Below are 27,748 nucleotides of genomic sequence, written 5' to 3' on the forward strand. Positions count from 1 at the left end.
TTTTGAGACAGAGTCTTGCTAAGTTGCTGAGACTGGCCTCAAACTTGTGATCCTCCTGCCTCAGCTTCCCAAATAACTGGGATTACAGATATCTACCACCACAACCAGCTAGTAAGGCATTTTTCATCAGCAACTTTGAGAGACCAAACTGGGCTAAGTTTTGTACAGCGTACAAAAGGAGGTTAATTCCTGACCTTAGGCAAATGAAAGGCGTCATTATTTAAGCCATGATGCTGTTATGGTTCTGTTATGGATGGCCCTTTGTTGAAGGGTGACTACCTGCTTAAGTACTTACTGGGATTTAGAACCTGACAATGTTATAACTTGGCCTCCATGTCCTGGTTTAGTATCCCATCCCATTCTTTCTTTCTTTTTTTTTTTTTTTTTAATTGATTCTGAGATCCAGGGGTCCTGTATTACTAAGCTACATGTCCAGGCTTTATTTGTTTGTTTGTTTGTTTGTTTATTTATTTATTTCTGAGACAGGGTCTCACTAAATTGCTGAGGGACTGGCTGAGCTGCACAGGCTGGTCTTGAATTTGTGGTCCTCCTGCTTCAGCCTTCTGAGTCACTGGGATTACAGGTGTGGGCCACTGTGCTGGCTCCTATTACTTCTTGAGGAAACCTTCTAACACATACAAAGGCTAGTGCTTCTACCTTGGGACTGTCTTTGAATGAAGCTGCTTTGCAAATCAAAATTCTCTATTTGCAAACCCAAACTGCCTGCTTCCCAATCCAAATGGACAATAAGTACTATATATATCTCTCATATATTGATCCCTTCTTTCTTTATATTCTTAAAATTTTACCTACAATTCTATAGCAAGTTAATTACTTCCCCATAGATGTGATCTGGTCATCAAATCTTTGAGAAATGTAACATCAGACTAATTTTTGTGATTGTCTTTGGAGGATGTAGAAACTAAACAGGTCACCGCCTCTCTTTCTGGGGCAGGATTCCACAGTAACATCTACTTTGAGTTTCACATGCAATTTACAAATGTGACCAGGACAAACGCTTTTGGACACCAGAAAGCCATTGCCTCCTCCTAGTGTGAGAGAACTAATTGTAGGCAGAGCAAGAATCTGCTGTAGAAAGGCTTTCATGTCAATGTGACCAAAGCTGGATGTGGGTCATGTGATTGATGGAGTAAAACCAGCGCTGGGGATCCAAGGCAAGGATATAGGGCAATTATGAATTCTCTAATACGGTAACATCCATAAGCAAAGGTAAGCTGCGTGAGTGCAGGACAGAATTTGAAAGGAGGTCAGTTCAGTCTAGGTGATCAGAGAGCTGGGGGCTCAGAAGTGGGGAGAGGGAGAGATAAAGTATGTGACAGTATAGAGGACCCACGAGCTGCATTTCAGGGGTCTTGAAGACATTGCTTTCATTTGAAGCAAGAGACTGCTTCTGGTCTAGGCAGATAAGTTAAGTCTCCAAGGTCTGGATATTAAAAGGACAGTGCCCAGACCTGGACAGTGTGCCAGAAGTGAAAGAAGTGACATTCAGAAGAGGAGCTGTCCCAAGATGGAGTCAAATGAAAAATCAGGAGACTGGAGCAGGCGGGAGGCAGGTCTGCCGCAGAGAGACAGAGGAACTTCTTGAGTCATGTTTTAATCATGAGTTGATTCCCTTTATACCTCTTTCCCAAGGTAGTTGGATGCATTACAATGGCCAAGCTGTGTGCTTGCTCCAGGGAAAGGGTCTGATGGCCAGGAACCCTGTCTAACCTCCAAGCTGTCCCACACTCTGAGGACTGGCCTTGGGGTGGGCTAACTTGACAGAAGTTGCCTAAGAAAACTCTACAAAGGAGTCTTCTGTTTGAAAACTGCCTGGGGTGGCTATTTCATCACCAACCCATGCATTTCTGTGATTCCACCAGTGATAGATATTTTCTAAATAGAGGAACCAGATCCTTCTGATAAAACATTCATTGAAACATTCCCACCCTACCGCAGCAGGAAATGTCCTCCAGCCAGAACATTTGATTAGAAACAAATTAAGAAAACCCAAACAGTCTGCTGGTCCATGGAGTCTCTCTCTCTCTCTCTCTCTCTCTCTCTCTCTCTCTCTCTCTCTCTCTCTCCTTGATGAGTCTGGGTAGGAGGCCTCCTGGAGGTCTCTCCCCTTAGCAGACCCCATCCAAATGCCAGCATCTGTCTCCTTTCCTACCCTGAAAGCATCCACCCCCAACCTTCTCCCCTTAATTCACTGAACACCTGCTCTATGAGGTCAAGCTGGCGGCTTGTAAAAGGAGCCTGAGGCATAGCAACCACTTGCTGTGTGCCCACTCTGAGGGAGCCCTGTAGCTGCCTTACACAGAGCTCATTGAAATGCCAATCCTTACAAGAACCTTGTGGGACATTTATGATAACATTAGTTTTAGAGGGAAGGAAACTGAGGTTAAAGTTGTTCACTGGTATTCAGGATTAAGTGGAAAACAGGAGTTTCTAACCCAGGGTTATCTGATTCTAATTAATAATAGCTAATATGGTAAGTGCCTATTGTGGGCAAAACACTTTTTAAGCACTCTACATGTACCCACTCGTGATAATCCTGAGAAATTATTTTTCTTCTTTCACCAATGAAGAAACAGAGGCACAGGCACAAAGAGATTAAAAACCTGTGTGAGGTCACTGTTATTTGGCATAGCTGGAGTGGAACCTGGATATGTGATCTAGATGCCTCAGCATGGGAAATCCTGCTTGGCCTGCCTTGGCCTTCCCAAGTGGTGGCACAAGTTACATTAAGTGGCACTGTAGGACGTGTGCTGTGATAAAAAATGGGTGTTTCTCAAATGATTATAGAAATTTAGGGGTCTCAAAAGAGATGTATGAAAGCCATGAGGATTCTCTCGTGGAATGGGCTCTGTGGGTTGGTCAATAACAGGTACAGAAATAGGCCTTGAGGGGATTTAAATTGGAGCAAACAATTTTTACTAACACAAGGAAATGTTTAGGGCATGGTGTTGAGCCAAAAAAGAAAGCTATGTGCCTATCTATAGTATGATCTCAATGATAGAAAAAGATGCATAAAAATTAGACAAGAAACTAAAGTACAGGTTTTTAAAAAAATATATTTATTTTTTATTTTGATGTGATGTTGAGGATCGAACCCAGCACCCCGTGCATGTCAGGCGAGCGCGCTACCGCTTGAGCCACATCCCTAAAGTACAGTTTTTTAAAAAAAATTTTGAAAGTTTTAAGTCAAGCAACAGTAAAGGAAATTATTCTTTTTTTTAAAATGGTAATGCATGGTTTTTACTTTTTTATCTATTTATTTTTGTTGTTTTTAATTAATTTTTTAAAAATAAATGACAGCAGAATGTATTATAATTCTCATACTCGTATACAGCACAATTTTTCATATCTCTGGTTGTATATAATGTAGGTTGACACTAATTCATATCTTCATACATGTACTTTGGATAATGATGTCCATCACATTCCACCATCCTTGCTAACCTTCTGCCCCTCTCTTCCCCTCCCATCCCTCTGTCCTATCCAGAGTTCGTCTATTCCTCCCATACTCTCCCTCTCTACCCCACTATGAATCAGTCTCCTTATATCAGAGAAAACATTCAGCATTTGTTTTTTGGGGGATTGGCTAACTTTACTTGGCATTGTCTTCTCCAACGCCATGATTTTATTCTCTTTTATTGCTGAGTAAAATTCCATTGTGTGTGTATTCCACATTTTTTAATCCATTCATCTAGGTTGGTTCCACAGTTTAACTATTGTGAATTGTGCTGCTTTAAACGTTGATGTGGCTGTGTCCCTGTAGTATGCTGTTTTTAAGTCAGTAAAGGAAACTCTTTATGTTCCTATAGGTTTTTCTTAATTTAGCATAGTTCAAAGTAGGTTTTTTGAGCCCTTCCTGTATTGGCAATTCAGTGACAAAGGTGTTCCAGCATTCCCCTGGAAAGTCTGCATTCTAGGTGGTGCAGACTGGGTGGGCTGTGAGGTCTTCTCTCCACCACTAGCCCAGTCCTGGGAAAGTGGCCTTAGCCCTGCCCTGTTGCAAACTTTGGCAGTGGGCATAGGTTTACAGTGTACACTCTCCTACCTTCTCCTTTCCACCCCTAACTCCTATCACCCAACCTAATTCTTGGCATAGAGAAGGAAATTTAGTATTTGTGGACTAAACATACATCTATCCCTTTTACTCAACAACAACAAAAAAAATGTTCCTTAAAGGTGAACAGCTCTGTTGCTAATCATTAACTAATAACCTTGAACTTTGTATTTGTCCTTTTTGATGTTTTCCTTATAGCAGTGTTATATGTGCACACCCACAGGAAAGCTTTACTGCCTTTCAGGCTCACCCTTCCACTTTTCTACTTTTGCAAGATAAACAATATATTTTAATGTCACAAAAAGCTGATTGATTTGATTTCAGATTTCACATAGGAACTAGCCTCTAAAACCTACCACATGTTGAGTTTGGGTGTTTTATCAAAGAGCATCCATGACTATCTGAATATCTATTAGAGTATACTTTTTTTTTTTTTTTTAACCAACTACACATCTGTGTAAAACTGTTTTTTTTCCAGCCAAACAACACTGCAACAGCTTGAATGCAGAAGAAAATATGAGCATCCAATTCTCTTTCGAAGCATACATCAAGATGATTTTAAAAAATATAAAACAAAGCCATTCTTCCCACTAATTTTTTTTTGTTTCAGAATTTTTTAAACAATTAAGATAAAACTCACATAACATAAAATTCAAAATTGTAGCCATATTTTAAAGTTGATAATTCTGTGGCTTCCAGTATATTCTCAAGGTTTTGTAACTGTCACACTACCGAATTTGAGAATATTGTCAACAAGCCAAATGGAAACTCCATACTCATTAAGTAGTCCCTTCCCATTTCTCTCTTCCCCCACCCCATAGCACCACTAATCTGCTTTCTATCTCTATAGATTTGCTTATTCTGAACATCCCATATAAATAGACTTGTACAATTTGTGGCCTTTTCTGGCTGGTTTCTTTCACTTAGCATATTTCCAAATGTCCATCTGTATGGAAGAATGTTTCACTACTCCATTCCCTTCAAGGTTAGTAATATTCTGTTGTATAGGAGGAATAACTTCTTTTTCTAATTTTTAAATTTTTATTTGTTATTTTTAGATATATATATCGGTAGAGTGTATTTTGACATATTATACATACATGGACTATAACTTGCGGTTCTTGTGGTTGTACATGATGTGGAGTCGCACTGGTCATGTATTCATATATGAACATAGGAAAGTTAGGTCTGATTCATTCTACTATCTTTCCTTTTTCTATCCCCTCCTTCCTTCCCTTCATTCCCCTTTGTCTAATCCAATGAACTTCTATTCTTCCTTGGCCCTCACCTCCCCCTCCTTGTGTGTTAGCATTCACATATTAGAGAGAACATTTGGCCTTTGGTTTTTGGGACTGGCTTATTTCACTTAGCATGATAGTCTCCAGTTCTATCCGTTTACTGGCAAATGCCATATTTCATTTTTCTTTATGGCTGAGTAATTTTCACTGTGTTTATAGACAACATTTTCTTTATCTATTCATCTGTTGAAGGGTACCTAGTTGGTTCTATAGCTTAGCTATTGTGAATTGAGCTGCTATAAACATTGATGAGGCCATGTCATCATGTCATGATAGTTTGCTGATTTTTAAGTCCTTTGGGTATATGCTGAGAATGGGATAAATGGTTCAAATTGTGGTTCTATTCCAAGTTTTCTAAGGAATCTAGGAGGAGTAACTTCTAATGTTCTATAGCACAAGAGGTTATAACTTCAGTTGACAACGATTAATTGAATATTTCAAAATAGCTGGTAGAGAAGATTTTTTTAATGTTTCCAAGACAAAGAAATGATGTTTAAGATGAAGTATGTGTCAATTATCCTAATCTGTTCATGGTACATTGAAATATCACACTGTATCCCATAAATATGTACAGTTATTATGTTTCCATTAAAAACAAAAATATTTTTTGAAAAAGCTCCCCAGATGATTCTAACATATAGATGAGTTCAACACCATTGATAGGCAAGTGCCACAGATGAGAATAATAAACCTATGATAAATTTTTACCAGTAACAAAATAATAATAATATTCCATTATATGTGTATACCACATTTGGCTTTGACATTGGGTTTGTTTCCACTTTTTGATTAGTGAATTAAGTTGCCATGAGCATTCATCAGTGTATAAGTTTTTGTTTGAACACCTGTTTTCAGTTCTCTTTGGTATGTACCTATGAGTGGAATCATCAGGTTGCGTTTTAACTCTGTGTTTAAGTCTTTGAGAAACTGTCAAACTGCTTCCAAAGCAAAAACATCATTTTAAATTTCCATCAGCAATGTATGAGTTCCAATTCTCTGTATCCTCATCCATGCTGGTTATTTTCTATTTTAAAATTGTAGTCATCCTGGTGGGTACAAAGTGATATCTCATTGCAGTTTTGATTTCCATTTTCCTCATGACCAATGATGTTGAACATTTTTTCATGTGCTTATTGATCATTTGTATGTCTTCTTTGAAGAAATATCTATTTGATCCTTTGTACATTTTTTAAAAAATCAAAATGCTTGTCTTTTTGTTATTGAACTATCAGAATTTTGTATATTCTATATACTATACCTTTATCAAATATATTATTTACAAATATTTTCTCCCATCCTGTGGGTTGTCTTTTTACTTTATAACAGCGTTTTTCATGTACAAATGTTTTTAATTTTGAGTTTGTCTATTTTTTTTTTTATTTCTTGTGGTTTTGGTATGATATCTAAGAATCCATGACTACATCCAAGGTCATGAAGATTTGCTCCCATGTTATATTCTCAGAGTCTTATAATTTCAGCTTTTACATTTAGGTCTTTGTTCTATTTTGAGTTCATTGTTTTATATGATGTGAGGTAGAGGTCCAACTTACTCTTTCACTGGAGAGTTTCCCATAAACTGATCATAAGATATTGACTGAAAAGTAAGACTTGGGTCAATAGACTCTTGGTCTCTGCTGACACTTCCCACTCAGTAAATCTATTTTATCATGTTTTCTCAATACAAATAAAATTAAACCAAGAAACAGATCTTTTAAAAGCATTTCCTTACCATCAATTGGCATACAGAATCTTTGGTTAAATTTATTAGAAAATTGACCTATAACTAAGTCAAGGTCTTAGAGTTTAGGCAACAAACTGTGAGGTGAGAAACCTGGTGATTCTCCCACTCCATCATTACCTGAAATGACCTAAGATAATTGTTGAACTACCAGAGCCATAGTTCATACTTTGTAAAATGTTGTAAAACTAGCACTAATACTTTCAATGGAGATTTGTGACATTTAGGGTTAAAAAGAGGTAATAAAACTGCTAATTCATTAAAATTTATGTACATAAAAATAACATGCATAAAAATCTTAATTCATTAAAATTCACTGGCATTATTGACTTTGTTTTGCACCATAGAGAAATGAGGGAAGTGAATATATTTTTCTCAAAGTCATTTCATGAGCCTATTGCTTGAAGAACAAATCATCTCTAACATTAAATGCATAACCCATCTTTTACATTAAAATGTTAGCAGGAGACTGGCCTTGTTACCTTCAGGCACTGGCAAATTTCTTCCACTTACAATATCATTATGAGTGAGCCTGGGAGCTTTGAGAAGTATTCTGGAGAGGAGAGAGAGAGAGAGAGAGAGAGAGAGAGAGAGAGAGAGAGAGAGAGAGAGAGAGAGAGAGAGAGAAGCTGTGCTTTTGGCCTTTGGCCAGGTTCAAACAAAGAATAAGAAAGATTTAACAATTTGTTTTCTAAGTTTGAAATGTCTCTCCTGAATTCCTTTTCTGTTATCAGTAAACATGGTAGTTGCTTGTCCTTGTGAGGTCTCTGAGGTTAAAAATGTACTTTCAACAATTGTTTGTTTTTGAACAGGCATATCACATTGTTTTTTATTCTATGCTGAAGTGGCTGCTTTCTATCAGGTCAAAGAAAGTTCAGGTTTCTAAGAGGACTTTGAACCAACAGAATCCCACATTAGAAGACAGAGATGGTTAGTGATGGGATTTTATTTTTAGGGCACTTTTATTGATTATTTTTTCATATTAATTTTGATCCCATCAGTAATCAATAAATAATGCATTAAGAGTTGCTCTAAAACTTCATCTTGACTTAAGAATCAATAATTCCATTAGGATTTGAGAGACTTTTCTGGCTTACAAAGTTACAAAGCTTCCTTAAAGTAGTAGTTTGTATAACTGCAAAAAAATAATAACTCAAATAGAATGAAAATTTTTTTGTTGTTGTTATTTAGTTGTTTGCTGACTAACTAATGAGGTGATGCCCATTAGGAATACCAGTTTGAGGATTGATGTGCTTTATTCGTCTGCAAGGTACATGACAATGATAGTTGATTCAACACAACCTGGAGAAACCTTCTTCTATCAGAACCTAGACTGTGATGTCCCCTGGGGGAATTTTTCCCCCTGGTCTGTAGTAACACATTCCATTTGACTCAAAAGTATCCAACGAGGTTTGTCAAATCACCTAATATTTGTGCAGTCTGAGTTTTTGTTATCTTCTAGTGCCTGAAGGCCTGTTCTTGGCCTGGGTATCAATAAAATTATAGATAGGCGCAACTCCACAATCTGGTGGCAAGGGGAAGGATTTGACACCTAAACTTCCAGGAGGGAAGCTCTAGTTTTGCATAACCTATGACCCATGCCCTTTCAACTAATGTGAGCATATGTCGAATTCACCATGGTTCCATGGTTATCAGGCTATATTGTCCATGTTTGCTGCCCCCGTGGGGCACAATTGGCCATGCATCACCCAGCCTGCAGACCTGGGCATCACCCTTGACATCTTGTCCTGTAACTGACCACCCAATCAGTGCTGCAAGTTCATTGCCACCATCCACCTTGGTATACATTCCACTCCGGAAGAGAGATCTTTCCATTCATGGTCTTGTTCACATTTAATCTGCCTCCTCACACAGCAGCCAGGTCAATCTTTCTGAACAAGATCAAGTCATTCCTAGGATTAATGTCCTCTTTGGCTCCCTAGAACCTTCAGTTCAAACTTCTTCATGTAATTTATAGACCCCCTCCAGTGGCCCTACTAATATCCACCTCTGCGTACCCCAAGTCAATCTCTTCTCACCCATCCCTTTTCCTCTCTCAGCCATGTGTTCTCTGATGTTTCAGGGTCTCTATGTATGAAGTCTCCTTTGTCTGAGACTTCTATTCACTTTATTAATTAGTTCTTTACCCCATGTCTCCAAACCCAGAAAACCTTCTTTAATCTCATTCCACTCCCACCACCTGTTTTGTGTCGATGGACTCCATTGGTATTTTTACTTACTTTCAGCAAAGAGCTTTTGCCTAGATTCTTCTCCCTTACTCCAAAAACCTGAGTGCCTATAGAGAATGGGGGCATGTAAACTCTGGGATTAACATTGGGTGCTAACTGAATGCTGTGTATTACAGCTATTTAAGTCTGATCCCACTGGTAATCAAAATATGCATTGATCTTCACTGAACTGCTTCCATTGCCTGGATTTTAAGCTTTTTGATGATGGAAGCCATGCTTTGTTACCTCTGTATCCCCTTTACATACAGCAAATGGTCCGACAATGTTTACTGAAGTTATTCCTGGTTGTTGAGTACGCAATCATTTATCCTACAACTTTTTTCTTTAAAAAAAAAAATTGAGGGGCTGGAGTTGTGGCTCAGTGATAGAGTGCCCACCTAGCATTTGGGAGGCACTGGGTTTGATCCTCAGCACCACATAAAAATAAATAAATTAATAAAATAAAGGTATTGTGTCCAACTGCAACTAAAAAAATAAACATTTTTAAAAACTGAGAGATGTTTTACATACCACAAAATTCATACATTTGTACACACACACACATATGCACACACACCTAATGGAGTATGACTCAGCCATAGAAGAATGACTTTATGGCATTTGTTGGTAAATGAATGGAACTGGAGACTATCATGCTAAGTGACATAAGCCAGTCTCCAAAAGTCAAAGGTAGAATGTTTTCTCTGATATGCAGAAGCTAATTCAAAATAAGGTGTGTGTGTGGGGGGGTGTTAAAAAAAAAGAATAGAAGAAAGATCAGTGAAGTAGACCAAGGGGAATGAAGGAAGGGAGGAGAGATGGGATAGGGAAAGACAGTGGAATGAATCAGACCTACCCTACGCACACATGTTAATATACCACAGTGAATCTCACCGTCATGTACATCCACTAGACACTCATTTTAAAAGTATAAGTAAATAGCAGAAAGACTAGTAGAGGGGAGGTAAGAGGGTCAGGGAGGCAGAGAGTGGAAGGGGAAGTACTGAAGACTCAGAGAAGAAGAAGAAGGAAGAGGAGGAGGAAGAGAAGAAGAAGGGGGGGCACCCAGTTCAAAGAGGTTAGGCTTCCCAACATCACCCCCAAAGAAATCTGTACCCATTTCCCCTACCTCAACCTCACTCCAGCCCTAGGCAACCATTAATGTGTTTTGTGTCTCTGTGGATTAGCCTATTGTGGACATTTCATAAATAGAATCATACCTCATGTAATCTCTTATGTCTGGCATCTGTGTTGCGACAGTTTCATTATTTCTTTCCTTTTAACAGCTGAATAATATTCTATTATATGTGTATACTATATTTTACTTGTCCATACCATATTTTATCAGTTCATGAACATTTGGGTTGTTTCTGCCTTTGGGATATTACAAATAGTGCTGCTATGAACATTTGTGTATAGATTTTTTTTTTTTTTTTTTGGACTGGGGATTGAACCCAGTGGCTTAACCACAGAAACATATCAGTGGTACTTTTTTTAAAAAAATTTATTTTGAGATAGGGGCTCACAACTTGGCGTAGGACCTCACAAATTTGCTGAGGCTGGTCTTGAAATCCTCCAACCTTAGTCTCTCAAGTCTCTGGGATTACAGGCATGCACCACTGTGCCTGACTTTGCATAGATTTTTATGTATACAGGTTTTTATTTCTCTTGGATATGCAGAAGACAGATTTATAGGTCAGATAGATAGTGGGTTTATGTTTTACTTCTTTGGGGAATTGTAAGAATATTTCTCAAAATGACTGCATTATTTGCAATCCTACCAACAAAAATATGAGGATTTCAATTTCTCTGTATCTCCGACACTTGTTACTGTCTTCCTTATTTTAGAGATTCTAATGTTATCTCATTGTGGTTTTGGTTTGCATTTTTTGGATGACTAATGATGTTGAACATCTCGCCATTTGCTTACTAACTGGCTGTTTGTATATCTTCTTGCAGAAATATCTGCTCAAATTTTACCACTTTTAAATTCGGTTATCTTTTTATTGTTTATTTGTAAAAGTTCTTTACATATTCTGGATACAAATCCCATGACAGATAAATGCCCTGCAAATATTTTTGCCATTCTGAAGGTTGTCTTTTCACTTTCTTGATAGTGCCCCTTTGTCACACAAAGATTTTCAGTTTTGATGGAGTCGAATTTATATATTTTTCTTTGATCATTTATTTTCTGGTATCATATCTAAGAGATTCTTGCAATACCCAAATCATGAAGATTTACTCTTACGTGTTCTTCTTGGAGTTTTATAGTCTTAGCTTTTTTATCTAGGTCTCGATCCATTTTGAGCTAATTCTTTTTGAATGGTATGAGGTAGGTGTTCAAATTCATTCTTTTGCATGTGAATATCTAGTCATGTCAGTTCCACTTATTGAATAGACTCTTCTTTCTCCATTGAAATGTCTTGGCACCCTTATTGAAAGTTTTTGATCATACATGTGAGTGTTTATTTCTGGACTCTCTGTTCTACTCCATAAATCTGTATGTCTTATTTCTTATGTTTTAAGTATCATTTCATTAAAAAAAAACAGTATTTTTACTGCTGGCCAGTTGGGAAGGTTGACCTCTTTGAACTGGGTGAAATTCTTTTTGCAAGAGTATGGGTGTGGAGGGGAAGGAACAAACATGTCTATTCGGCAAGTTTTATGTTAGGCATTGCAGGAGATGCTTGCACATAGGTTGGAATGATGCTAATGCAATAGGATAATCCCAAGTAGGAGGCATATTATCCTTTGAAGGTGAGAAAAGCAAGGTTTGGAGAGGTTATACAACTTCTCTAAAGCCATTTAGTAACTCATAGAGTAAGTCAAATTCATACACAGACCCTTGGACTCCAGAGTCTGTGACATTTTCCTATTGAAAATATTTTTCAATACTGCTGTAATGTCTATTAGAAGTTATGGACTCCTGAAATGGGAGAGAAAAGGTGAAAATAAAATTTTGAAATGTTACTAAAAAGAGAGAAAGAAAGAAAATATTTTATTTCCATACATCTAGGAAACATCTCTGCATGTAACAAAGAGACTTGAATTCATGAGCATCAAACATTTTTTCTCATGACACCTAGAAAATTAAAAAGGCATCTATAACTATTCTGAGTTTTCTAGTAGCAAAATTTCATAGGATATTTAAACAGTCTTTGACAAAAAACTAGTTCACTTTCTTGATGCTATCCCTTTTTCATCTCAATTCCACAGCTTATGTTGTTCTCATTTATATGACCTCAAAAGTGATTGAGCATTATTTTGTACAATTGACATAGTATTTCCTTTTCTGCTAGAAGAAAAACTAAAACTAATCTCAGCTGTGTGGATTGGCTTTATCCTTAATTCTTGTTTTTGTTGAAAACCTATTCAAGGTTGTTTTGAACTGAACATAGTAGTTATAGTGGTTGAATGAGTTCTATGTGAAACAGTGCAAGATTTAAAACTGAGAAAAATATGTGAAGTCAGTGAAGCAATGACATTATTTTTGCATAATTTGTGTGACACAGAGATGTTCTGTTTTTGTTGTTGTTACCATCATCACCATTTTGAGGGCACAGAGAATAGTTTCTGGGTCCCAGAGTCTGGGTGGAAGTTAAGTTTCTACAATGCAGTTTCAACCATGACAGAAACAGAGTACAGATCATTCTTGCCCATCTCTTGTTGATTTCTACTCTCACTGCTTCTGTGGGGCAAGAGGCTATTGCTTTCCCTGAGTGAAGACTCTACACAGGATGCTTAGATTGTCCAGTGTCTCTTATGCAAGGATTCCCATGATTCAATTCCTCTTAGAAGTTACTGCCAGGAAAAAGTTTTCCTGACTTGGAAAACTATGATTCTTTTACCAGACCATGAGAACTATATCATTAATTGTATGACATTCTTGTTTGGGCTCTTGGAAGCCCAAAGCTAAATGCAATGCTTGACTGTGGTAAACCAGGATCCTGGCAAGAGGCTCTCTTACCTTCTGTTATGTCAAATAAGAAAGAATCACCCAGATCCATCTGCAAATAGGGAATATGCTTGCAATAATTTTTTTTAACCCATAGTAAATAATGTGTCTTCTAACTCTAGCACTAAATGAAAATAAGATGCCCAAACTAGCAACTGCTAGCTTTATGGATTTAACTATTTTCTTTATCTATTTATCTGTTTGCTTTAACAAAACACATGAGGCTGCATACTTCATAAAGAAGTTTATTTTGCTCACTATTTTGGAGGTTCAGGAGCATGATCCAACTTTTGCCCAGTTCTGGTGAGGGTCCCCATGACTGAATCACATGATGGTATCATGGGAGGACATGTGAGAAGGAGAGATCAGGAAGACAAAGAGTGCTGGGGAAAGAGACATTTTTGTCTCTTGTTCCTTCACATTAGCCCCTGTTTTAATAACTAATGAGAGTTCCATGAGAATTCCATTAATTCTTTCTGAGGCCAGCCCCATCAATGACCTAATTAGTTCTCACCAGATCCCACATCACAAACTGGGGACCAAGCTTCTACATATGAACCTTTGTGGGGACACATTTGAAACCGCATTCAAGCCATAGCAGCAGGTATACATTTTTGTGCTTCTTGTTTCCAGAAAAAGGAATGGGAAAGAGAGTAAAAGAAAAAAAAATTTCTTTGCAGGCAAGATTTTTCGATTGGAGATTATTGGTTTTTTTTAAATTGTGGGCCAGATTAAGGACAAGTATTCTCTTCACAGTATAAAACAAACAGCAGTAGTTTCCACAAGTTTTTATTTTGGTGTTGCTATTGAATCATAATGAGTATTTTTAATGAGGGTAAGAGTAAAACCTCTCTTAGGGGTTCTGAAAGCAAAACATAATTTATAATAGCAAAGATAACGCTTTTGAAAGTGTACATCACAGACCAGATTCATAGAGCTGGGGTTACACGGGACAAAGGACGCTTTGTCTACATGGTTTTATGCCTGTCATGAATACTGTAAAACAACAAATTTTTCCAAACTTCTTTATATTTTCTACCTCTTCTGAGAAAACAAGTTTGCAATCCAGGAAAAATGTCTGTGGGAGAAGATTCAGCATGAAAAACAAGTTGGTTAATTGAATTTGCCCATTAGATGTTATTAGACAGCAGGGCCGGGGTTGTGGCTCAGTGGTAGAGTTTGTGCCAGGTTCGAACCCTGGCACCAAATAAAAATAAAACAAATAAAATAAAGATATTGTGTTCATTTACAACTAAAATAATTTTTTTAAAAAAGATGTTATTGGACTGTTAAGAATGTTACAGAATTTATATGCAACTTATAGAGCAATATTGTAGTAAAATATTCTCATTGTATGGAAATTTCTACCTCAATTCAAGGGTAAGCTTAATTAGATGAGGGCCTGTGGATCTGTTATAGTAGTGGTGACATAAGGAGCAATGAATGGAGCACTTTCTTAAGTTGAGTTTTGCTCGAGTCACATGGAGTCTAGTTTGGGAATTAGGAGTAGGAACACAGACTTTATTTTTTAGGAATAGTTGGTGGACAAATTAAAACTTCTGATTCATGTATAGAAGAAGAGTGGGCCAGGAGGGAGAGACTGTGGTTAGAAGATGAAAACAGCTGTTTTCCATTTTTTACAGGAAGAGTGCAAATGCCCAAAGTTCTATTCGTTTATTTCTTTTATGATTTAGCTATGGTGAGTATTTTGAGGGCCATATTTTCTTTGGCTGGGCTGGAATGTGGACAGTGTCCTTAACATCCATGAGGGAAAAAGGAGTCTTCTGCAGATCATTGAGATGTCTGGGTGCCTGACTTGCTCCCTCCCCGTGATGTGGTACTGGAATAGCCCCCTGCCTATTACACTTATGATACTCATTCTCAGCTGGAGACATTTTGTCAGCCTCATTCAACAAACAGAAGTTCCTTGATAATGGGGATTTCAGTAAAAATAGGGCACTTTCTTTTGTATGTACCAATTTCACTTTTTATCCTTGAGTTAAAAATTGCCCCTTGGAAACAGAAACGAAGATATGATATTTCCAAGTCTATTTATTGGTGACTTGACAGGCTCATTTCTGGGGCCAAAAAGGTGGCTTCTATCTCACAGAGGTCAGAGTACTGATTTTATTCAGTACAGTCCTTCAAATCTTTGTGCTCAAAATTGTCTTTTCTCAACTTTTTTTTTTTTTTTTTTTTTTTTTTTTGTAGAAGAAAATGACAGATTCTTACATGCAGGGACCAAAAAAAAAAAAAAAAAAAAGAAGAAGAAATATCATTTTTAAGTCAGTGACTTTTCACAGCCCCTGTTGGTGAATTGCAAATTCTGCTAGCTTTCTTGGAGAGATTCTTAGTTTAAACCATATAGTTTTCATATAATACTCAAAAAGTAATATTTAATTTGATTTCCAAATTTGTGTTTAGTACTGAAATTCTTTAATTTTTTTAGTTGTAGATGGACATAATACCTTTATTTATTTATTTTTATGTGGTGTTGAGGATCAAACCCTCACATTCTAGGCAAGTGTTCTTCTACTGAGCTACAACCACAGTCCCTAGCACTGAAATTCTATGATCATGTAGTTTTAGGAAATATCAATCTCTCAGTGTGTGTGTGTGTGTGTGTGTGTGTGTGTGTGTGTGTGGTAGATTTGAGACAGATTTTTATGAAGATGAATAGCCAAACTTAAGCTAATTAACATTCAGTATGCTGACAATCACAAAAAATATAAACCGCTTTTCTGCTATGAATGTATATTTTATTTAAATACCAAGCTGATTCACTTTCAGAAAGAGTAGGAAACAAGGAGTTCACACATGAAAAATATTTAACCCTGCTCATGGGGGAGGGGTATAATGTCCAGATGTTCAGAGAACAGAGTGATCTGCACCAGCAAGTCAGTTCAGAATCATACATTTTAGTCAGGCACCACTGTAATTTTACCTTATGACCTATCCAAGTGGCTCATACTCATTTTCTTCCAAGGCTTCCTTGTCATTTGACCAAATTTGCAGACACCCTTTAATTTCCTCCTCACTTATGCCTCACAGTGTTTCTTGAAAATTAGATTGAGGCACAGGGTAAAAGTAGCATTCACAATATTCCAAAGTTCCTTCTTTCACTGGTGATACCTTTCCACTGAACTTAGCAAGTACTTTCTTTTTAAACTGTATCTTTTAGCATCTTTTTCTTTTTCCAGTCTTCCTCTTTCCTAATTTGTTGCCTCCTGTTAAGTATAATTCACCTATCATTCAGACATAATTCAGATACAATTTATCCTATCTTGCTTTGGTGGTAGCCCAAATAGCTAAAATCACAGAAACATATAATACCACCAAATGATACAAACATCTAGTGATGCTGTGTTCAAGAACCCACATTTCTTTTTCTTCACTGATGCCTCACCAGTGCCCACAACAGTCCCTGGCATATACTGTAGTTAAGTGCTCAATAAATGTGTGGAATGCAGTACAGTCTACTCTGTAAGCTTAGAATTAAGTATGGTCTTCTCTTACAAGGGTGTTTCTGTAATGAGAGCATTCATAACACAGATTAACTCATCCATGACCTATAATATAGAAGGAAAGGATTCTAGTGAAATGGGGGTAGTTGTGTTCATTCATATGCAAGTGTTCCCAGTACTATAATATATTGCACCACCAAGTAACAGCAGCTGCAAAACAGAGCAGAATGCATTGAGATGTGGAGAACACATGGTGCTGGGTCTGATGCCCATTTGCTCTATGTTCTCTATCGAATTGGTTTGGTCATGAGTTCCAACTTGGGAGGGTTTATGGGAAGAGGGTACAGAGCAGAGGGTTTTCCTTTTATTGATTTTGGGTTTTTCTTCCCCACTCAGCAACTTCAAACTAATCTCCTTACAATCTCTTCAACAGTTACCTTCATCACTTTATAAAGGTAAAGCCCTATACTTATATTTACTGTAATATTTATTAGGAATTTAACATGGCTCATAAACTCTGCTAGTATGTGTTTTGGAATGGATGCTGTTTTTGTTAATGCTCTGGTTGCAATGTTACATAGATTTTGAGTAATTTATTCCTAACCCTATTTGCCCCATAAGCCCTGTTAACTTGAGAGTGTGATTTTTGCAAATGGGAAGAACACATACATCCTTTTAGGGTAGAAATGCAGTGCTGCAAACTTCATTTTCAATGAAGACAAGTGGGATTTGGTCATGGGAGATGTTCTGGAAAGAGCACCAGCAACTCCCACGTGAATAAAGGCATGGGTCCTTCTATGGGCAGGAGAGGATTCTCTGACAGAGTGCCAGGATCTGAGGCTCTGACGAATGGGTAATATGGGATGGACCAGTTGTTGCATGGTTTCGAATAGTAGAGTTTTTAAGGAATTTAGAATTTTCTCTGGCAAAATGCCTGAAAGAATTTCTGAAGCAAGAAGTTGACTGACCCTGTGGTGTTCTTGAGGCATTAACCTGTAGATATGGCAGAGGGATGCAAGTGCAGAGAAGGGCAGAGTAGGTAGCCAGGCAGGCCACTGGAAACAGATGGTGGCAGAGGACTTGGAAAGGACGGGTAACTGGAAAGAAGTTAATAGTGAAGAACCAGTGAGAGAACCCACTGAGGAGGAGAGGGTCCCCAAATTGATTGCTGATCTGGGTCTGTGTGAATCGTGGATAGAAGTATTTTTGACAAGAGGCTGAGAAGTTGGGGGAAAGAAGGAAGTCTGACAGGAAAAAGAAAAAAAAAAAAAAAGGACTAAGAAGGGTCTGCTTGGTTAAGTGCTGTGTCCCGACGTTCCAACCACAGTGAATACTGGTACTTTAGCTAGGGGCCATTTGACTTTTGCTTCCACCCCTGGGGGCGGTGGTGGGGAGTAGTGAGTGAGTCCCCTCTCTGGACAAGGATGCCTTTTTAGACTGTTGCCTTTTGGATATTCATCGTTCGAGTTCGGAGGAAGATGTTCCAGGATCCCAAGCATCCTTCTTAGGAATACTCTGTGACTACTGGCGCTGAGTTTCCTCACCTAGAGCCTCAGGTCACGGAAACTTGTTAGTGGATCTTCCTCTGCAGAAGACAACGGACCCCAGCCCACTTTCCCACTTCGGATTCCCGGGGCCCCTGGACTGACGCTTTGGCGGTCTGGGCGGGGTCGGGGGAATTGCTCCCCGCGCCCCAGGGCCCGCTTTCGGCACCAGGAGCGGCCCTCTCACCCAGGGCTGCGATCGCGCCGCTCCCCGCCTCTGGAGCCCAGTCGTGCGCACTCCGGGCGCTCGAGGGACGGTTTCTCAAAACTGCTCCCAGAGGTTCCCCGCCGGGCTCAGGGGACTCTCGCACGACCCCAGAGGCGCCGCTGCCGCCCGGCCGGCGCAGTGACCGCTCCCAGGCCCCCGCGCCCCAGCCCCTCCTCCTGGGGATCCCCTGTCGCCAACACCCTCCCGGGCCTCGCAGGACACTCCCCTACGGAGGCCGGGCCTCGGCTGCTCGCCCGCCCGTCGGCCGCCCCCGTCCCGCCCCGCGCCCGCGTCGGGAGAGCCCCGGGCCCCGACCCCTCCCCCCGGACGCCCGGCCAGCGAGCGGGACTTCAGCGGCGATGGTGACTGGGCAGCGGCGCGGGGCCGGGCCCAGGGCTGGGAGGCTCGGCTACCTCTTTCTCTCGCTGCCCCCGCCCCTCCTCCTCCCCCTGTCGTGCTAGCCCCGGCGGCGGCGGCCCAGCTCGGCGCTCTCGCCTCGCCGCCTCCTCCCCCACGCCACGGACCCTCTCCCTCCCCGCCTTCGCCCCCTCCTCTCCCGCCTCCTCCGCTCTCCTCCCTCCTCCTTTCCCGAGCGGCCAGCCGGGGCACGAGAGAGGTGGCAGCGAGGAGGCGTAACGGAAAGCCCCTGCTAGGAGAAGGCTGCGGGCTCTGAGCCTGAGACTCTGCGCTGAGGCCGGGTGAGTTGGAGACGCCCGGCCCCGCGCGCGCCACGAGAGGGGAGAGCCCGAAGCCTGGCCAGGTGGGCGCCGGGCAGCGCACGCGGAGCCGTCGCGGCCGGCAGAGCCCGGGCTGCGAGCACCGCGGCGGGCGCGGGAACTTCGCTTTGCGCCCCGGGAATCCGCCGGGCGGGAAGGGGTTCGTCTTCCCACCCGCTGGAGGTGCAGCGGGACGGGTGTCGGATGCCAAAATAGGAAGGGAGCCGTTGCTTCTCCCCGTGCCACAGCTGCCGGCCGCAGAAGTGGAAAAAGTTGTTCCTGGAACGGCGTCTTCCCGGCAAGCCGGCGCGAGCCCAGCTCTACCGCCGCCGCTGGCGGGCTTCGACCGGCGGCGACTGCGGGGCTGGTGGCGCGCGGGTCCTGGGCGCAGCTTGGCGCCGGGCTGGGGCGCGCCTGGCACCGCGCCCTGGGGCCGTCCCGTGGTCGTCCCCGCCGGGCCTGGCCTGTGGCGTGTGGGTCTCGCCGGCCACAGACGTCAGCTGCTTCTCTGATCTAGGCTGCATTTTTGTGGGCAGCGCAGTGATTGGGGGTGCGGGCTGGAGGAGGTGGGCGGAGAGTGGGGAAGACCACATCTGGGATGTGTGGGTTGGGCGCTGGGGATGGGTGAAGGGCTGCGAGAGATTCTGTGAGTTTCCAGGCAATTTTCTTTTGTGAGTGAGTGAGTGAGTGAGTGAGTGTGTGTGTGTGTGTGTGTGTGTGTTTGTGTCTGTCTGTCTGTCTTTTCTCTTCCATTTAGAGGTCCAGTGATCTTTGATTTGAGAAAAATGGTTTTCTTCAGTCCGGTTCAACTTTTTCATTATTTCAGGAGAGTCATGAGTTTGGTGAAAGTCAGAGTAAGGACGAATTTATCATCTGTCCTGGTCCTCACTCCTACCGGGCCATTTCCTGTAGTTCCCATTTTCTCTGCTGTGATTGTGCTTGTGCCTGTAGATTACCCTCGGTGATCCACACAGAGAAGTAGAACCACCTTAGACAAGTGTGTGTTGGAGTCAGAGAGTGGAAAGGTGTGGGGGGGGGAGCCATAGAGTAACCAGGGTTATTGGATGTGATGTTTATAATCTGCACTTGTTGCATTTGCTTTACTGGCCTGAGAGCTCCATCCTGCCAGGTTGAAGAGGGATCGGAGGCTCATTTCTTTGGTGATTTTTCTTGGTATTCCCGATTGTTACCTTTTTGGTTCTCTTTTAAAGGCTAACCCCTTTAAATTTAAGAGAGAGAGAACACATCTTGTTTTAATCAGCTTTTTCATCGCTGTGACTGAAAGACCTGACAAGAACAATTTTAGAGGGGGAAATTGTATTTGGGGCTCAGGGTCTGAAAGGTCTCAGTCCATACAGGGGGACTCCATTGCTCTGGGCTCAAGGTGAGGCAGAACATAAATGCAGCAGAATGTGAAGGAGGAAAGCGGCTCAGGACATGAAATCAGGAAGCAAAGAGAGAGATTCCACGCACCAGCAACAAAATATGTACTCCATAGGCATGCACCCAGTGACCCACATCCTCCAGCCACACCTTACCTGACTATAGTTACCACCCAGTTAATCCCTATCAGTGGACTAATAGACTGATTAGGTTAAGGGGCTCATAACCCAATCATTTCACCTCTGAATATTCTAGTATTGTCTCATGAGCTTTTGAGGGATACCTCATATCTAAACCATCACCCATGTTAATGGGAAGATTAAATGTTTTAAAAGTAAGATAAATAAAATTGAGATTTTTTTTTTTGCTATTGGAGTGATAGGCTTGTTAATAGTCCGTGTTCAAAATCTGATGCTAATGAGACATTTAAAGGGTTTGAAGTAATACCAGATAAAATACCATCTTAAAATAGTATTATAGTGTTATGCCCTATGTGGTTGCACAGAGAGCAAACAGCACACCTGTTATGGTTTGCAGCAGGTGCAGCAAACATTTTATACCAGGAAAAAGACATTGTGAGTTGTAGGAAAGGAGGGGAACTCATTTGTCTTCAGAGCATTCCAATTAGGAAGAATAATTACTGCAAATGAACATTTGTGTGTGTAATTTGAGCAATGATATGTGAGCCAGTAATTTATCTATAGGAAGGAAGAAGGATCTTTATAGAAGAGAGCAAAGTGATGCCTTTTGGAAAAAGTAAATGGACCCAATTTAATTGATGGCACCTGCTGACAGCAGAGATGGGTAAACTTGAATTAAAGAGATTTGTTCTATGTAGAGTTTGGGTGGAGATGGGAGGAAAGATTCATAGTAGGTGATGATAGTAAAACTGTGTGTTGGAGTCAGAGAGTGGAAAAGTGGGAGGAATCCTAAAAGCAATATTTATTCATGCTCCACCAGTCTAATTCTTGGTCTAATTCCTTTTTCCTTACATTTTTTTTTTATTGGTACATTATAGTTGTACACAGCGATGGAATTTGTTGTTACACATTCAAACATGCACACAATATAACAACTTGGCAAATATAATTTCATATATATGTATTTTAATAAGCATTGTATGTAGCTTCTCAGATTCATTATTGCAAAAAATTGACAAAGTAAGAGATCAAAATTTAGGAGACAGGTTCAGTCTGTTGAGTTCCCAGATGTGTTACTGTTTTAGTCAACTTTTTCACTGCCATGACCAAAGACCTGACAAGAACAATTTTAGAGTAGGAAAAGTTTATTTGGGGGCTCAGGGTTTCAGAGGTCCATCAGGCTCCATTCCTTAGGGCCTGAGGCCACACAGAACATCATGGTGGAAGAGTGTGGTGGAGGGAAGCAGCTCAACATCACACCCAGAAGGAGAGAGAGAGCTGTGCTCAATAAGACAAAATATATACCCCAAAGGCATGCCTCCATGGACCTACCTCCTCCAGCCACACCCCACTGCCTATGATTCCCACATAGTTAATCCTGTCAGGGGAATCAATGCACTGATTAGTTTAAACCTTTTTATTAACCCAATCATTTTATCTCTATAAACTTTCTTGCATTGTCTCAGTCATGAACTTGTGGGGGACACCCAGTATCTAAACCATAACATAGTCACTTATTACCTGAACCTAGTTATTTAATTATTCTTTGTCTCAGTTTCTATGTCCCTATCATGTTAGTGGTAAATCGTTTCATAATCACCTTGAGACATTCTTGTAGTTTTATCTACTCAGGAGGCTGAGGCAGGAGGATCACACGTTCAAGGGCAGCTTGGGCAACTTAGTGAGACCCTATCTCAAAATTAAAAGGACTCGGGATGTAGCTCAGTGATAGAGGACCCTTGGGTTCAATCCCTGATTACCTGCTCCCCAAGTCACCTTGAAGATTAACTGCTAACTTTCATAGAGGACATAGCATAGCTCCTTACACTAAGTGTCAGGAAATGCTAATGATTCAGTATTCCAAATCCTCAGGAAAAAGGGAAATGTAAAGATACCTGATTTTAGGATGTGCAACTGAGTGGAGGCTATACCCATGCTCATGATCATCCACATCAGGAACACCTGATCTTTCTAGAACTTGCAGGCTACTTCCTTTGGCCCCTCCTGGTCAGCCTTTTCTGGACCTCCATTTCCAGAGAGTGTGTAGTACAGGCTCTGTGTGGGTCTGAACTGCAGCACCGACGTGACCTGTAATTCCAGGTCTGACTGCCCTTGCAGTGGCAGATTCCCAGGTCCCTTCAAAGTAAACATCCAAGTTTCATTTGAGAAAGGAAAAGAAAAAAAAAAGCCATAGTTGTGGATATGGTTAAGTGCTTCTCTGGTGAATCCTAAAAGCAATATTTATTCAATGCTTAGTACTCTTAGAAAGATACATACAAGTAAGTAAATATCTAATCTCCAGGATTTACTCCCAAAAGCAACTTTAAAGTATGTGTTGGGATTGCCTAATAGCAAAGTGAACAAATGACATTCTTAGCAAAACAGCATTTCTATAATAAGAGTGAACTATGTTGTGTGTTGCTCCTTCTACTTCAGAGAGCGTGCCTGTTTGGTTATTTATCCATTCATTCATCCTATCATTCAACAAATACTGTTGCAATCTCTTTCATCGTCCAGACTCTGTTTAGGGCTCTATTAATATAGGAAGAATCAAGAGTGGGCCTCTCCTCTCAAAGAACACACATTCTCATGGGACAGACAAGCTCTGCATGCCAACGACCTCTGTAAGCCTTGGATGCTTTTTGGTTTGGAGGAGTCTGCACAGGGAGACCAGGGTGCTGGGGCCTAATTCCCTTCCACTAGCCAGCCTGATCAGGGAGAGATGATCTGGCTGTGGCAGGGAGTGGTCATAGCCAGTGGATCATAAGGATAAGGAAGACCCATTTCTTTCTTGACTTTATGAAAGTATGTATCTGTACATTGAGACATGGCTGAGTAGAACCATCAGCCGATGAATCAAATAGTTTTAGGTGCAAGGAAAACAAACAGTTTAGAAGTGAGACTTCTCAGTCTTAGAGAGGCCAAGGAGTCAAGGGTAGGATCTGATCATCAACTTACAAAACCAGGGAAAAATCTCATCTGGCTCTGAAATACTTGACTGTCTTGTTGTAGAAGGTGTGAGAAAACTTGGTTCTTCATGTACCTTCAGGGTTGTGTTTTATTTTTCTTTCTTTTTCACAACTTAAAAATTAGAATAATACATAAATATTATGTTTGGAGTCTAGAAGGTTTGAAAAGGTGTAAAGCAAGCAGGGTTTTTATAGTAGTTGCTTGGACTACAGTCAAGGTTAAGGTCCTGTGGGTGGGGAAGTACTTGAGGGTGTGGTGTCTTGGGTGCTGAGCAATCTGAACTTCATCTTGAAAGCTGTTTGGAGGGTGGCTTTGTAGCAGGTGAATGCTGAGGTCCCAGAGTGCTTTAGAAGAGCTCCATGACCACAAGATGGGCTGGGTGACCAGGAGGCGCGGGGGACAAGGTGAGCTGAGAGGCCAGTGCAGGAATTGTAGCAGGACTAAGCGAAGAAAAGAGGAGAGGCTAGCCGTACTACCTGGGCATCTCCTGGGTGGGCTTTCCTGAGAGGGAATTCACAGGCACTGGAGTGGGTCATGACACTTTCCCTGAAGTAAGCAGTTGTGGGAACCCCGTTTTAAAGGGGGAAGATTTTTATGGTGAGGAATAATGCATTTAGTTGAAATGGAAACTGAACTGTGAGGCTTCTGTGGAGAGACGTGCAGCCCAGCATGAGATGCAGAGGCAGGAAGAGAGGTTGGAACTAGAGACAGGTGAATGAGGAGTTCTTTTTGCAGCAATGACAGGTGGTTGCAGGGAGTCCTCTCTGTCTTGCAAATATCATTGAGGTTTACTGAATAATGCTGGAGGTGAGAGTAACTTGTGTCTTTAGGGCTGAAGTCTTCTTTTTAATCCTTTCAGCAGGTGTAATGGGATAATCAAGCCCCCTGCTCTGGCCCCAAATGACCAGGCTCCTACTGATGTTATTCTGCAGTGAGATCATTAAGAAGGATGTACATAGAATGGTTCTGAATGTGTTGGATAGCTAGGATATATAACTGAAAAAGGAGATTCCACAGGCACATACACATGAGTTACAGTCTCTTTGTGTCCTTCCAAATTTATATGTTGAAACCCTAACCCACTATTTAATAGTGTTTACAGATAGGGCTTTTGAGAGCTGATTATGTTTAGATGAGGTCTTGAGGGTGAAACTCCACATGATGAGATTAGTTTTCTTATGAGACAAGGAAGAGAGACCAGAGCTTGGTCTCTTTCCTGGTATGTGAGGACCCAATGGGGATGATTAATCATTGTCAGCCTGTATAACCAGCAGTGACACCTCATCCTACCCTTGCCTACTTAACTGGGTTGGAAAGATGTAGAATAAAAAGTTTTAACTGGTTATCTTGGATTAGTGGGATTATGGTGAGTGATTTTTTTCTTGATTTTTTTATTTCTACGTTTTCTGAAAGTAGCATCTATTTTTTTTAAAAAATCAGAAGATTTGATGGGTTGTCTTAGTCCCCCCCCCCCCAAAAAAAAAAAAAAACAAACTACCAATGATTTTGGTCACAGTGTTGTTCATCTTATATCTGTGGTGCATCCATTATAAGGTAGTCTCTGTCATTAAACAGTCAAAATTCTTATTCATTATAAATTTAGTTACAAATGCTGGAAGGCTACAGGAATGCAACTAGAATTGGGTGCTGTGACCCAAAGCTAGAATGGAACAGCTTCCTCCAAGCAGTTGGGAAGACCCTGCTCCATAATTACAGTGGGCATGTTTTCATAAACAGCTGAAGTGTGATTTGAGAGATGTTTCTATCTAATTGATAAGATGTACTGAATTAAATAAATACTGCCACATTATTTTTTTTTTCTCTTTAATTGTTTCAATGTTCAGTAGAACCCGAACCAATGAGATGTTAAATATCTTTTTAGCAAAAACTTCCTCACATGCCCGGAAAATTAAGAGGGGCTCCTTTTCCTCTACTGATTCTATTGTTCAGCATTTTCTTTCTTTCCAAACTGAGCTGTGTTGTCAGGGGCACCTGGAGTTCAAGCTTCCTTTCCCCTCCACCCCCTGCCCCGGGCAGGCTGCAGTTGGGCTGAGCTTCACATGTTGTTTTCCAGTTTTGAGGCATTTGGCCAGTTATTTAAGGAAGGTTCTACTTCATTGACAGTAGCCCCATTTAATCTTTAGATAAGTGGAGCATAGCACACACTTTTTAAGGACAAAATAACTTGTTAACTTTTTTCTCTTGCCCATAGAGATAACATTTTCTGAAATGCAAAATAACAGATTGGATGGTTGGGGAATTATAGTTTACCAGTAGGGAGTGTTTTGTATTTATAAATGACTACCATCTACATATTCAATGTACAATTAAGAAAAATGTGGTTCATAACTTTAAATCCAAGATCACATCCTTCTTATTTAAATGACCCAGAGTCCATTTTTGGAAGATGATTCCACATAGAGAGAATCATGAGGTATGTCTAGCAGGTACTTACTCTTTCATTTGCTCATTCTTATAGTAGTCCTTCTAGGGTTCCACTGAATTGGAAGCTCATAATTTACCAACCTAATTACTGACTCTGCATGGATTCGGGCTGTAATAGGGAGCATGGTGTGCCAACTTGAACAGGCACTGTAAGTCACTTTTGATCTGAGTCCTTTTTGTAAGTGGTGTGTTGAGGTTGTCTGCACATTTTTTTTTTTTTCTGACTTGTGTTTAGGTCAATAGTTCTTTGCTCTATTAGTCAAAGATGGGGTTAGCATCAAAAGAAGTGAAACTGATACATAGAATAGTTAAACTGTTGTAAAGCCAAAAAGAGTTGTAGCTGGGGACAGTGTGGGTGAAGAGGCCAGCCACAGTGGTTAATGAGAACCCTAGTGGTGGAAAGGGGTGACAGGCTGTACATGCACCTATGTGGCCAGGTGGCCAGGAGGGTTATCTAGGATGGTCTGATCAACTATACCGGAGCGAGGGTGGGACTGCTGCTTCTCCTGACCTGAAAAGTAGACCTGTGGGCTCTAAGAGTATGCAGACGTTCTTCACAGCCACCTTGGTCAACAAAATTGTGATGTTTTAAAATCTTTTTTAAAAAATATTTATTTATTTATTTTTTTTAGTTTTCGGCAGAGACAACATCTTTGTATGTGGTGCTGAGGATTGAACCCGGGCCGCACACATGCCAGGCAAGCGCGCTACCGCTTGAGCCACATTCCCAGCCATTTAAAAATCTTTTAAAACATTTTTTTAAATTAAGAACTGCCATCTGGTTAGATTTTCTCTCTATATATATTTGATCTTTAAAATCTTGACCATGGAACTTCCCATTTCTTTTCATAAAATTGTAGCTTTCTCAGTTCTGGCGTGTCTAGCCTGTCCAGATAATTTTGAATTCTGACCTGGTCGTCTGACCTGTTAGCCTCTGCTCAGCCTCGCCTTGTCATTCCCACCAACTCCTGTTAGTAACCGGGGCTGCGTCAGCCTTTGCAGGCAACTGGAGGGCAGAGGGCTGGGGTCTGTGCCAAGATACAGAGGAAGCTAATCATGCCCGTGACCCCGACCTCATTAACATTGTGTTGGAACCAAAAGAGCCAGCATTCCATGGCATTGTTTGACTTTGGATTGTCTCTACTGATTTATGGTCACGGGATCCATATTCCTGCCTTCTAAGGGAGGCAGATATAAGAGCCCAATGAGAATGGGAGAGACAATTGGTACTTCCTGCTTCTTTTCAACTCCCTAACAATTGGGCTTTGGATTGTCAGCTAGTTATTGGGTCCTGCTGGTGTTGATGTGGCCCAAGACAAACCAGGACTGACAGGCGTGAGTAAAGAGTGTGAGGGAAGAAAGCCTCTTGAGTGTGGGGTGAGGAGGGTAGGCTCATGTTCTGCGCTTAGGGATAAAAGTCTCACACTGGTCTTCCATATCCCTTCAAGCAGTGCTTCTCTAACTTTGAGTGTGCATTGGCATCACCCAGAATCTTGTGTAAATGCAGTCTCTGATTTAGCACATTTGGTGGGGCCTGGGAGTCTGCATTTCTAATGAACTCTCCTGGTGATGCTGCTCAACTTG

General features: G+C 40.8%; 1 protein-coding gene across 2 annotated transcripts in view; it reads left to right on the plus strand.

Moving 5' to 3' along the window:
* The first annotated feature begins 18,808 nt into the window (after nucleotides 1–18,808).
* The window catches only part of Lhfpl2 (LHFPL tetraspan subfamily member 2), a 146,632-nt gene continuing 137,692 nt past the window's right edge, over nucleotides 18,809–27,748 (plus strand). For both annotated transcript variants that reach the window (XM_076857093.1, XM_076857094.1), the window contains exon 1: nucleotides 18,809–19,208. The gene's annotated coding sequence lies outside the window, so the exon portion shown is untranslated. The remainder of the gene's footprint in view (nucleotides 19,209–27,748) is intronic.

This window comes from Callospermophilus lateralis, chromosome 5 (assembly GCF_048772815.1).
Source record: "Callospermophilus lateralis isolate mCalLat2 chromosome 5, mCalLat2.hap1, whole genome shotgun sequence".
NCBI classification, from domain to species: domain Eukaryota; kingdom Metazoa; phylum Chordata; class Mammalia; order Rodentia; family Sciuridae; genus Callospermophilus; species Callospermophilus lateralis.